Source organism: Apium graveolens, chromosome 2, assembly GCF_009905375.1.
Source record: "Apium graveolens cultivar Ventura chromosome 2, ASM990537v1, whole genome shotgun sequence".
NCBI classification, from domain to species: domain Eukaryota; kingdom Viridiplantae; phylum Streptophyta; class Magnoliopsida; order Apiales; family Apiaceae; genus Apium; species Apium graveolens.
The window spans coordinates 80,017,082-80,028,961 of record NC_133648.1 but is presented as its reverse complement, the minus strand read 5'-3'; the positions used below and the strand labels follow the sequence as shown (position 1 = coordinate 80,028,961).

At 38.6% G+C, this 11,880-nt stretch overlaps 1 non-coding gene across 1 annotated transcript; it reads right to left on the bottom strand.

Moving 5' to 3' along the window:
• Nucleotides 1-11,355: 11,355 nt before the first annotated feature.
• LOC141710184 (small nucleolar RNA R71) lies at nt 11,356-11,462 on the bottom strand. Its single transcript, XR_012570716.1, has one exon. It is a non-coding gene; the product is annotated as a small nucleolar RNA R71 (small nucleolar RNA).
• Nucleotides 11,463-11,880: the final 418 nt, after the last annotated feature.

Sequence of the window (11,880 nt, the reverse complement as noted above, 5' to 3'; positions counted from 1 at the left end):
CTGATCCAGCGTGCGGCCGTGCCGGTTTTCCAGAGAGTGAGCGCGCCCGCGCTGTTCTAGTGCGCGGCCGTGCTAGGTCCCTGTTCGAAAAAAAATAGCAGTTTACAAGGTAATTTCGGGATTTTTAATCAGAAATCATTTCCAACTCGATTTTTACTCTACCACATCCCATAATTCCCTCTCCAAATCAAACCCATTACTTCCATGATTCCCATAATTAATTCCCACTTCTATTCCTTATAGAATTCTAACCTTCCCACCTATAAATACATACACTTATACACAACGTCTCCACCACATCACAAACTCTCAAACACTAATCTCTCTCAAACACTTTAACTTTTATTTTCTCTCATCCAATCCCAATGGCACCCAAGAGACAAATAACGCAAGTTAACAGCAACACCACCGGTTCTTTATCTGCGGGTGGTGTGAGTCCAAGGTTTTCTACTCCTGAGGCTGAGGAGGAGTACACGAGGCTTATCTCAAAGCCTATTGCTAAGGAGCGAGGTTTTCTGCCAATAGGGAAGGATGGTAAGCTGTTGGAGATGATTCTCGAGATGGGCTGGGTTTTTTTTGTGAGGCGCCCGCTGCTGTGCCCATGAGTGTTGTGCGGGAGTTCTATGCTAACGCCAAGACGGAGAAAAATGGCTTCACGGTGGTGAGGGGGATGATTGTTGAGTGCAGTACTGAGGCTATCAGGACGGTGATTGAGCAGCCCGCGAGGAAGGTGGGTCAGGACACTTAGAACGATAAGACTCTGGAGGACTTTGATTTGGATCTCATCGTTGCTACTCTATGTTCCTGAGACTCATTGGAAGTACAAGAGGGGCATTACTGATTACTCCACGTTCCCTGCTTTGTGCAGGAACAGGTTTGCACGGGCTTGAAACTCGTTTATTTGTGCTAACATCATGCCATCTTCACATGTACATGAGATTACTGTGGAGCGTGCTCATCTGCTATGGGGTATTCTTCAGGGTGATTACATTGATTTGGGGATGGTGATTTATCAGGGGATTCTGAGATTCTTGATAGGAGGTACTACAGGTTCTATTCCTTATGCGTCCGTGGTGACGAAGTTGTGCGTGGCAGTTGGTGTTCATTGGCCCGCACATGAGCAGCTTCAACTTCCCACCACTCCTATCGACAGTTCTACACTATTGAGCATGCAGGAGTGGTATGGAGGGAAGCCCGATCCTAAGGGGCTTGGGTACTCGTATGATCATCTTCCAGGTGGTAGGCCTATAGATCAGGCTACTGTGGGAGGTTCTCAGCATGCCTGTAGAGCAGTTTGGAGAGCTCAATTAGGTGATGAGGCTGGTTCATCGCAGCAGCAGCAGCAGGAGGTAGCAGGGGAAGATATTGAAGATGGTTTGAGTTCGCCGCAGTATAGGCGTCTAGCTAGGAGGATGGATGCAATGCACGACATCCATAGTCGGTTTGCACACGATCTCACCCAGGCACTTGGGACTGCATTTAGAGCCACCGGTGTTGACATCCAGTTGCCAGTATTTGGTGAAGATTCCGTGTATCCACCTCCTGATACACCTGACACTCCACCCGTTGAGGGTGATGATTCTGATTCGCAATAGGTATGCCTGAATTTCTTATTATTACCTTCACTGAGGACATCGAATATTTTAAGTTTGGGGGTAGTAGTTGAAGGAATATATTTTTGTGTGAGTCTCATATACTTGCATGTTCATCATAGTTTAGTTCATATATTTTGCATATTTTGCCATGTAGTTTTTTTTATTTATTAATTTTTTTATTTTTGGTAGTTTTATGATATTTTGTTCATATAGTTTTCATGCATTTGCATTATAACATGATCCCTTAGATAATTTTTCCGATTGATTTGTGATATTGATGCTAGTGTAGTGATGTCGTATTTAGTGATGTTGAGTTTTATCGAATTAATTTGCATGCTAGAGACACTTGTATTTCACTAAGTCTTATAGGTTGCTAGAGTGCTAGATCATAGTCATGGTTTGTTTGTTTATCGAGGTGTAATCGCTTTTTTATATTTAGAATTTAGGATATTCTCTTAATAATAAAAGACATGGATATTTAGAAATTGGAGAAAATTGGATTTCATTGCTAGTTATATGGCTAGGTGTCAATTGGCTAGTAGCCGGCTCATATTTTTATGAGTAGTCTAGGGTTGAGCGAGATGGAGTGAAACGCACTCATTGAGAAATTCGTTGAAAAAAAAAGAAAAAAAGGAAAAAAGGAAAAGAAAAGAAAAAAGAAAAGAAAAAGTGTTATGTATAATTGATCATGAGTGGGCTCTTTAGTACTCGAGTTATTAAGTTCTTAGGGGACTTTGTGCCTAGTGACCTAAGGCTTTTATAGTCTGGGATCCGCTAACCTAACGCTCACTACATGGATACTACTGTATAAGTCTTTTATGGACCTCACTCATTGCACGATCAAATAAGCATACTTGTGTTATTTTATTCTGAATAAAAGCATGAAACCATGTTAACTCCGATATAAGAATTGAAGTGTTATAAGTTATTTTGAGTCTAGCTTTTATTCTATTTATAAACTTGCGATTGTTTTGATATGTAGTGAGTCATGATTATCGATCTAGTGCGATAGTACATCTGTAAGCATTTGCACACATGCACGTCTCTGGTTTGTAGGTTGATTTGTGAGATTTGATTGATCTTTATGCGAATAATTGTATTTGCCGAGGTGTTGCTTGTTTATTGGTTTAGTTATTCTATGGGGATCGTTGCATTCATTTAGTTGCATTCACACATTTTTATTTTCTTGTTCTTTGAGTCTATTTATGCTTGAGGACAAGCATCGATTCAAGTTTGGGGGTATGTTGAGTGGCATTTATGACACTTTATAATGCTCTAATAAGCTTTGAATTGATGTGTTTGTACTCAAGTTTTTCCTAAGTTTCCATCTCCATAAGAAAACATGTAGGCCATCCTTCTCCTTAAACTCTGATAACCGAAATTTATTTTCAGTTATGTGTCATGAGCATCCATTGTCCAAGACTAAAGAATTTTTCATGTTACCTTGTAATCAGATAAACAATTAATTAGTGTTTTTAAGGACCCATACTTGCTTGGATCCTTTGGCCATTTTATGTATGTTAACATTTACAGCAGAAGTCTTTATATCAGAGTTTATGCTAACATTCTTAATATCAGGGTTTACACATGCAGAAATAATTTTTGTCTTATTTAAAGAGGGTTTCAGTTCATAATAGTCATAATACAAACTATGATACTCTTTACATGTATAAATTGAATTCCAAACACTATCACAATGAAAACATGGATTTTTCGGTTTATATCTAACAGTTCTTTTTTTAAACTCTGATTTAGGAGGAACGGTATTTATCCCTTTATTCCTCTTCCAAGCAATAACAAGATGATTAGTACTATCATAATTTAAACAGGACTTTATAGGTGTATTAGGAATGGGTTTATATTTATTTTCCTTGTTAACGCCTACTTTGTCATTTATGTTCATTCTAGGTTGTTTCTCCTTGTTTTTTATTTTTACTTCCTTCATGTGGGTGATAGAAGCAAGGTCTGGAATGAAGGTAACTCGCAGGTGAAGCAATCAGCCACCGTGCATGGCAGAGATAAGGCGGAAGCACGATTCATGGAAGTAGATGGTAAAATTACTGAGATTCCAGGAGACGTTATGGGGATTAAAGTTGTGCCGTGAAATCAGGGAGTTAGTTTAGGAGATAATGAGATACCAAATCAATCAAAGACAATTTTGGAGCGGGAAAATTTTGAAAATGAGATAGCTATCTTGGACTCCAAACGTAGACGTGTGGATAATGAGGAAAATAAGGGGAATACGTTTATGGATATGTCAATTGGGCTCACATTAAATGATGGGCCAAAAAACTTGAGAGAGGCGGGACCTGTGGAACAGGCCCGCCAAAATCAATGAGTATCTTAGCATGGAACTGTCGTGGACTGGCCAACCCACGCACAGTTAGATTCCTGAAGGATACTGTATCTCGAATAAGGCCCAGTTTTATCTGAAACGTTAGTTAAAAAAATAAAGTTCAACAAGTATGTAAAAAAATAGGTTATGCAGGCTGCTAGAATGTGGATGCTCAGGGTATTGGAGGTGGGTTAGCTCTTATTTGGAAAAATGATTGTGATATGGTAATAATGGGGAGTAGCAAACATTTTATTGATTTTGAAGTAAATATAGAACAAATAGGGAGATGGAGGTATACTGGCTTTTACGGCTGCCCTCAAAGAGGAAGAAGACAAGAATCTTGGGGAATTTTACGGGAATTAGTAGGAAAATCAAATCTCTCATGGTGTATTTTGGGGGATTTTAACGATCTTATGACGGTTGATGAAAAACAAGGGGGTGTATGCATCCAAGAAGGCTACTTGAAGGCTTTTGCGATACTATAGAGGACTGCCAGCTGATGGATTTGGGATTTACAGGGACTAAATTTACGTGGAAGAGGGAAAGGGGAACTAGTCGGTGGATTCAGGAGAGGCTTGACCGAGGATTAGCAAACCAGCAATGGAGAGATATGTTTACTGATGCAGAGGCAACAATTTTGGATATGTCTAGTTCTGATCATATTCCGTTAAGTTTAAAATTGAATCGACAAATGTATGTCCCCAGAAGTCATCGATTCCGATTTGAAAATATGTGGCTACGGGAAAAAGATTGTGTGCATATAGTGCAATCGAGCTAGAGTGAAATGTCAAATCGAGATATAATGAGTAAGATTGAGTTCTGTTATATTAAGTTAGAGGAGTGGGGATGAGGCATGGCGAAAAAGTTTTAAGATAAGCTAAGAAACTATAATAAGCAACTTCGAAGTTTGAGATCACGAAGAGATGGTTATGGTATTTAAAAGTATAATGAAGTTAGATGGGAGTATCTAAGATTACTGGAGAAATAAGAGGTATATTGGCACCAGCGATCAAAACAATTTTGGCTTCAAAATGGGGATCAAAATACCCGTTTCATTCACAAGTATGCTTTTGCACGAAAGGCTTATAATCGGATAACGAGACTTCAAAATCGAGATGGCAAATGGCTAGAGGAGGAGGGAATGGTTCAGGAGGTGGTGGTGAACTATTTTGAAAACCTGTCCACTGCTTCGACGAACACATATGAAATTTTACAAGCAAGAGAGGAGGTACAGTGCGTAACAGATGAACAAAATGATATGTTATTGCAAGCTGTGACAACTGAAGAGGTAAGAGCTGCAGTTTTTTTTATGCACTCGGAGAAATCACCGGGACCAGATGGACTGAACCCGGGTTTTTTCCAAGCGTTCTGGGGAGTGGTTGGTACAGATTTGATGAATTTCTGTCAGCATTTCCTTAACACTGGGGAGCTGCCAGAAGTAGTAAATCATACTTTGGTTTGTCTTATTCTAAAGGTTAAGAATCCGAAACAAATGACAGACTTTAGGCCAATATCATTATGCAATGTTCTTGTACGGATTGTGTCTAAGGTTCTTTTAAATAGAATGAATCCATGTTTAAAGACTTTGATTTCGGACAAACAAAGTGCGTTTATTAGGGACGGTTGTTAACCGATAATGCTTTATTGGCTTTTGGGATTAATCACTGTATAAAGAGACGCACACAAGGGAGGAAAGGGCTTGAGGTCTTAAGTTGGATGTATCGAAGGCCTATGATATATTAGAATGGCGCTACATTGAAGGTACGTTATTAAAATTTGGGTTTAATCATACTTGGATCCAGAGATTGATGACATATGTTAGAATGGTCAAGTACAGCTTTGTTAATAATGGTAAGGTGTTTGGAGATGTGAGACCTCATAGAGAAATCCGACAGGGGGATCCTATATCCCCATATATATATATTTTATGTGCGGAAGGGCTTAGTACTATGCTGAGGAGAAAGGAAGAAGAAGGACACATTCATGGGATTTCCATTGCTAGAGGAGCACCAAAGATATCGCATCTCCTATTCGCTGATGATTGCTACCTATTTTTTAATGCTACTGGAGAGGAGGCGAGGAATATGAAGAATATATTGAGTAGATACGAAATGTTTTCTGGCCAAGCAATTAGTTTAGCGAAGTCTAGCATAACGTTCAGTCCAAATATAAGAGAAAGAGAATGAAGAGAGGTATGTGAAAATCTTCAGGTGCATGTAGCGCAGGAACCGGGTAAATACCTGGGAAAGCCAATGATGGTGGGAAGGAAAAAAGCATCAGTTTTTTATTTTCTGACAGATAGAGTGAAACAGAAGCTCCAGGGATGGGGGAAGAAGATTAGTTCGAAGGGAGGGAAAGCTACACTGTTAAAATTAGATGCTCAAACAGTGCCAAACTTCTGGATGAACCTGTTTTGATTCCAAATGAGGCTTGTGAAAGAATTATAGTGCTAATGAATAGGTTTTGGTGGGGACAGGGAAGTGACAATAGGGTATACAGTGGAAATCTTGGGACAAGCTGTGTACGATCAAAGAAGCTGGTGGGCTTGGGTTTAAAAGTTTCAGAAATTTTAACATTGTTATGCTTGTTAAACAGGGATGGCGACTGTTAAATAACGACAACCCATTGGTTACATCTTGTATGAAAGTGAAATATTTCCCTAAAGGTGATTTTTTGAGTGCAAAACTAGGAGCAAACCCCATCTACATGTGGAGAAGCATCCTAGCATCACAAGATATTGTTCGAAAATAATGTAGATGGAAGATTGGAGATGGCAAGCAAACAGATATATGGAAGGTTCCATGGTTCCCGTGTGCAGAAAATGGGTTTATGACAACGATCATGCCAGAGGAACTGGAGGGAAGTATGGTCAGTGGCTTAATGGAAATAGATCAAAAGCGATGGGATGAAGATGTATTATTGGATATATGCAATGAAATGGATAGAAATATTATTAAAAAAATCTTATTGTCGTCACGAAGAATAGATGATTCGTGGCTCTGGTATTTTGATGATAAATGATGCTTTTTAGTTAGGAGTTGTTATAGAATGCTGCAGGGAGAGACAAGTACACCATGGGTAACTTTTTGGAAGAGGCTCTGGAGTTTAAGTCTACCATCTAAAGTACTTCATCTGATTTGGAGAATGTGCATGCTGTGTTTGCCAACTGCAGCACGATTGTTGAATAAACGAGTTCAAATTGAAGACGTATATCAGTGGTGTCGAAATGCCTCAGAAACTGATATTCATGTCTTTTTTGAGTGTGAGATTGTTCATGCAGTTTGAACAGCAGTGGACTTAAATAATGCCATTTATATATCACCGTCTGATAGTATTATGGATTTCATGGGTCGATTGTTTCAAAGGTGTACTAGAGAACAGTATAGTTTGGTGTTTGTAGTTTGTTGGCAAATGTGGAACAAACGTAATAAGTGGATATAGGACAAAGTGAATGTTTCAGTGTTCGGGTTAAAAGAAGCTGCTATGAATATGTTAATGGAATGGAAACGAGCCCAGCAAGAAAAAGTGGTTGAACGAGGTACTACAGAAGCATCAAATGCACCAAGATCATGGGAGAAACCTCCACTAAATTGGGTAAAGATAAATGTAGATGTTTCTTTACTTGGAAGTGAGAATTGCATCGGGATACGGATGATAGTTCGAGATACAGCTGGGAACTTCATCATGGCTCGCAGTAGGAAACAAGAAAACCTGGTACCACCGAGGGAAGCTGAGGCCATGTGTCTGAAGGAAGCATTATCATGGATGAAAAGTAAAGGTTTTCAGAAATGTATATTCGAGACTGATTCTCAAGTACTGGCACAAGCATGCAAAGGAAGAAGCGGAAATTCTTATTTTTCTGCCATTGTTAGTGATTGTATTGATAGTTTTAAGCACTATGATGACGTGCAAGTTTGTTTTGCTCATAGGTCTACGAATGAAGCTGCTTATATATTAGCAAGAGAGGCTCATTCTGTGTCAGGCTCTCGGGAATGGCATGAAAATGCACCCGACTTTATTCAGCATGTAATCATTTCTAATGTTTTATAAGAAATGCAAATACGTTTATCGTCAAAAAAAGCTGTTTTTGAGTCATTAAACCAACATTTACCGACTTGGTGTGAACTTGTTCACACTTATCAGTTTTTAAGTTTGACTTAGGTGTTGAGGTTGAACCTAATTCATTTACTGACTTAACAATATCATCACTTAAATTAAATATACAGGTTTTAACTAACTTGTTCAGTTTTACCATTTTATTAGATCTATTGGTTTAGTCTTCTCATTTTCCTTTTCATTTACTTTATCAAAATTAGATTTATCAGTATAACGTAATCCTAATCACCATTAGCCACTTTCTATTAAACCTAGAGTAGATTTTCTTGAATTAGTCCAAATTTGATAAGATCTGTTTCTTTAACCAATTCTTTTTCAAGATAAGCATGATTTTCTAATAGTTTATCTTTAACATACAAAGAATCATCTCTTTCTTTCTCAGTTTCTAACATGAAAACCAACTAAGCTTCTAGGTGATCATTTATTTTCTTTAAGTCAGAGTTTTCAATTCTGATCCTAGCATTTTCAACTGTTTGATCCCTATAACTAACATGCAGTATTTTAAGAAATAGCCTTAATTCACAGATATCATTAGTATCAAAAGTAAGAGTAGTTTAAGATACCTTCATCTCAGTAGCCTCAAGTTCACTATCAGCATTTTCCATGAGAGCATAGTTGACACCCTCATCAGATTCTGATGTATCATCCCAGTTCTTCTTCTTTGTGATCAAGGCTTGTTTCTTCTCAGCTTTTGGCTTTCTGCAGTTGGCTACAAACTGTCCAACTCCATCATAATTGTAACACTTTATCTTTGACTTGTCAACTTTTCCAGACCTTGACTAATTCTCATTAGAGTTTTTCTTATATTTCCTCCTATCAGAGTTTGAAGAACTAGAGCCTTTCCTGGAAAACCTTTTTCCTTTCTTGAAGTATTTGTAGGCCATCATCCTGAAGCTTTTACCTTTTAGAGTGTGAGTCATTATCAGAGTTTGAGTCATCGTCAGTGTTTGATGACTCAGTATCAGACTTTTCAATCATAGACTTTCCTTTAGAATGGCTTTTTCTCCCAGCTTTCTCCCTTGGATTCTCTTCAACCCTGAGTGCAACCTGTCTTGCTCTAGGCCCTTTCCTCTTGCTTCTCTGCTCCATCTCCAATTCATGAGTTTCAACATCCCATAAATCTCATCCAGAAATGTTTCATCAAGATCATAGTTGTCCCTTATTGATGTGACTTTCAAGTCCCACTTTTTAGGGAGTGCAAGAAGAAACTTCAAATTAGAATCTTCTGGATCATATTCTTTGTCAACCAGTGACAAGTGTTGATTGGCATTTATGACACTTTATAATGCTCTAATAAGCTTTGAATTGATGCGTTTGTACTCAAGTTGTTAGTGTTTTAACGTGTTTTCTAGTATTTTTGCATTTCAGGCATTATCTAGGTAATCAGGTGAATTAGCATTATTTTGGTGCTAATTTGGTGTCAAGGTGTTTTGGAATAAAAGCTCCTGGAAAGTCGGCTCGAAGTAGCAAAGAAAAGAAGAAATAAGAAGTTTTCCAGAAGTACGACGCGCCCGCGCCGGCAGTGCGGCCACGCCGGGTCGGGATCACAGAATCCTGATTCTATTCTAATTACAATTGGAGGACTTCTATCTTGCATGGGCTGCTATATATTCAAATAAAAGACGTTTTCAGGGAGAGACGTACCAGAGCGCAAGGAGAGCCATAAGAAGAACATTTTAGCACGATTCAACAAAGACAAAGAAGATCTTGTTTTTATTTGTGAATCTTTGTTCTATGTTGTAACTTGGATGCTAGTTTTCTTATTTGTGAACCTTACTCTTGTTTCGTACTTGGTTTTGTTATTTAAGTATAAAGACTACTTTATTATACCATGCTTTCATCGGAACCTACATTGATGATGAGTCTGATTACGAGCTAATCATTATCAAGGGGTTCCAGCGGATTTATTTATGAATTTCTTTAGTTAATTTATTTCGATGCCTTAGTGTGTGGTGATTGTATGATAACCTAGTATTGGTTGTGCTTATTCGTCTTATAATAGTCACGAACTTGTAAGATAGCATCTTAATCTTTAATGAAGCGACAGTGAATTCAAGGATTTAGAACTTGCCATGCTAGCATAGGTTCATGTGTTATTGTTATACATGATTCGTAGGTAATTTTAACCATCTTACTTGCCCTATGTAATCATGATAGATAACTTGTGCTTTAAACCTTTATGTTGTCAAATTCTATAGACATATAGGGTCTCAGTATAATTGGTGTCTATTCAGCTTCTATCTCATTTGTGGATGTCTGGTAGTATGTTATTCGTGCAACGAAAGTTGGCGTGTAGCAGTTTCGTGTTATCTGGTTAGTGTCATCACATTGGATGCTAAGGTTAAGAACAATAAGGCTATTGAATGAAGTATTTAATGAACTTAGAATCCCATGTTTGTTTCATATAATATACAACCCTCTTTAGTCTCTTAGTTATAATTGTTAGTGCAATTCGTAGTTATAATCATACCCAATTTTTATCGTCTTAGCATTGGATAATAACCATATCATCGGTGCATAAGTGCATAAATTACATAGTTAACCAAGGCTAGTCTCTGTGGGAAAGAACTAGAAACAATTCTATATTACTTACGAACACGTATACTTGCGTGAATTATATGCGCATGTTTAGCCCTAACAAGTTTTTGGCGCCGCTGCTGGGGACTGCAGTGTTAATTTTTAGTTTATGTGTTTGTCATCAGTGGTCGTTAAAGTTCATTGACTCGGACATTTTTACTTATCTGTTTTCTTGTCTTATTTCAGGTACTCTAGCGAGCGTGTATGCATACGCGTTCACGGTCTCGTAAGAGAACTCTGGATAAAGTCGAGGAAGAAGTTCTAGTGGTTTGAAGGGAAGTTTTTGAAGAAGAAGAGAAGCTAGAAAAAGAAGTGAAATTCGAGGAGCCAATTTTGGTAGTGATGGGAGATCAAGCAGAAAATCCTAAGGCCTTGATGGACTACTCTCGGCCTAATATCAATGACATTCAGTCGAGCATCATCAGACCAGCCATCTCGACTAACACTTTTGAGATCAAGTCAAGCACGATTCAGATGATACAAAACTCAGTTTAGTTTGGGGGTTCTCCTACTGAAGACCCCAACATGCACATCAGGGATTTCATCGAGATCTGCGACACTTTCAAGTTCAATGGTGTGACTGAAGATGCTATCAAGCTGCGACTCTTCCCATTCTCTCTGAGGGACAAAGCAAAGTGATGGTTACATTCTCTACCACCAGGGTCTATCACCACTTGGGAAGATCTGGCTCAAAAGTTTCTCACTAAATTCTTTCCTATGGCGAAGACTGCTGGAATCAGGAATGCTCTTACTCAGTTTGCTCAACAAACTGGAGAATCTCTGTGTGAGGCTTGGGATCGATATAAAGAGATACTAAGGAAGTGCCCACACCACGGCATGCCAGATTGGATGATTATAAACTATTTCTATAATGGATTGGGTGCTACTTCTAGACCCATGCTCGATGTAGCATCAAGAGGAGCCTTGTGGGATAAGAGCTACGATGAAGCCAATGAATTGATTGAACTGATGGCTGCTAATGAATACCAGAATCCTTCCCAGAGACTGACTTAGGAAAAAGTAGCAGGAATTCTGGAGTTGGATGCAGCAACTGCTATAGCTGCCCAACTTAAGGCTTTGACGATTAAGGTGGACACTTTGGCTAATTATGGAGTTAATCAGATCACTAATGTGTGTGAGCTTTGTGTGGGGGCACAAGAAACTGAGTAGTGTGCTATTTTCAGCGAATCAGCTCAATTTGTGAGCAACTTTCAGAGATTACAACAACAAGCTCCAGCCACTTATCATCTGAATAAC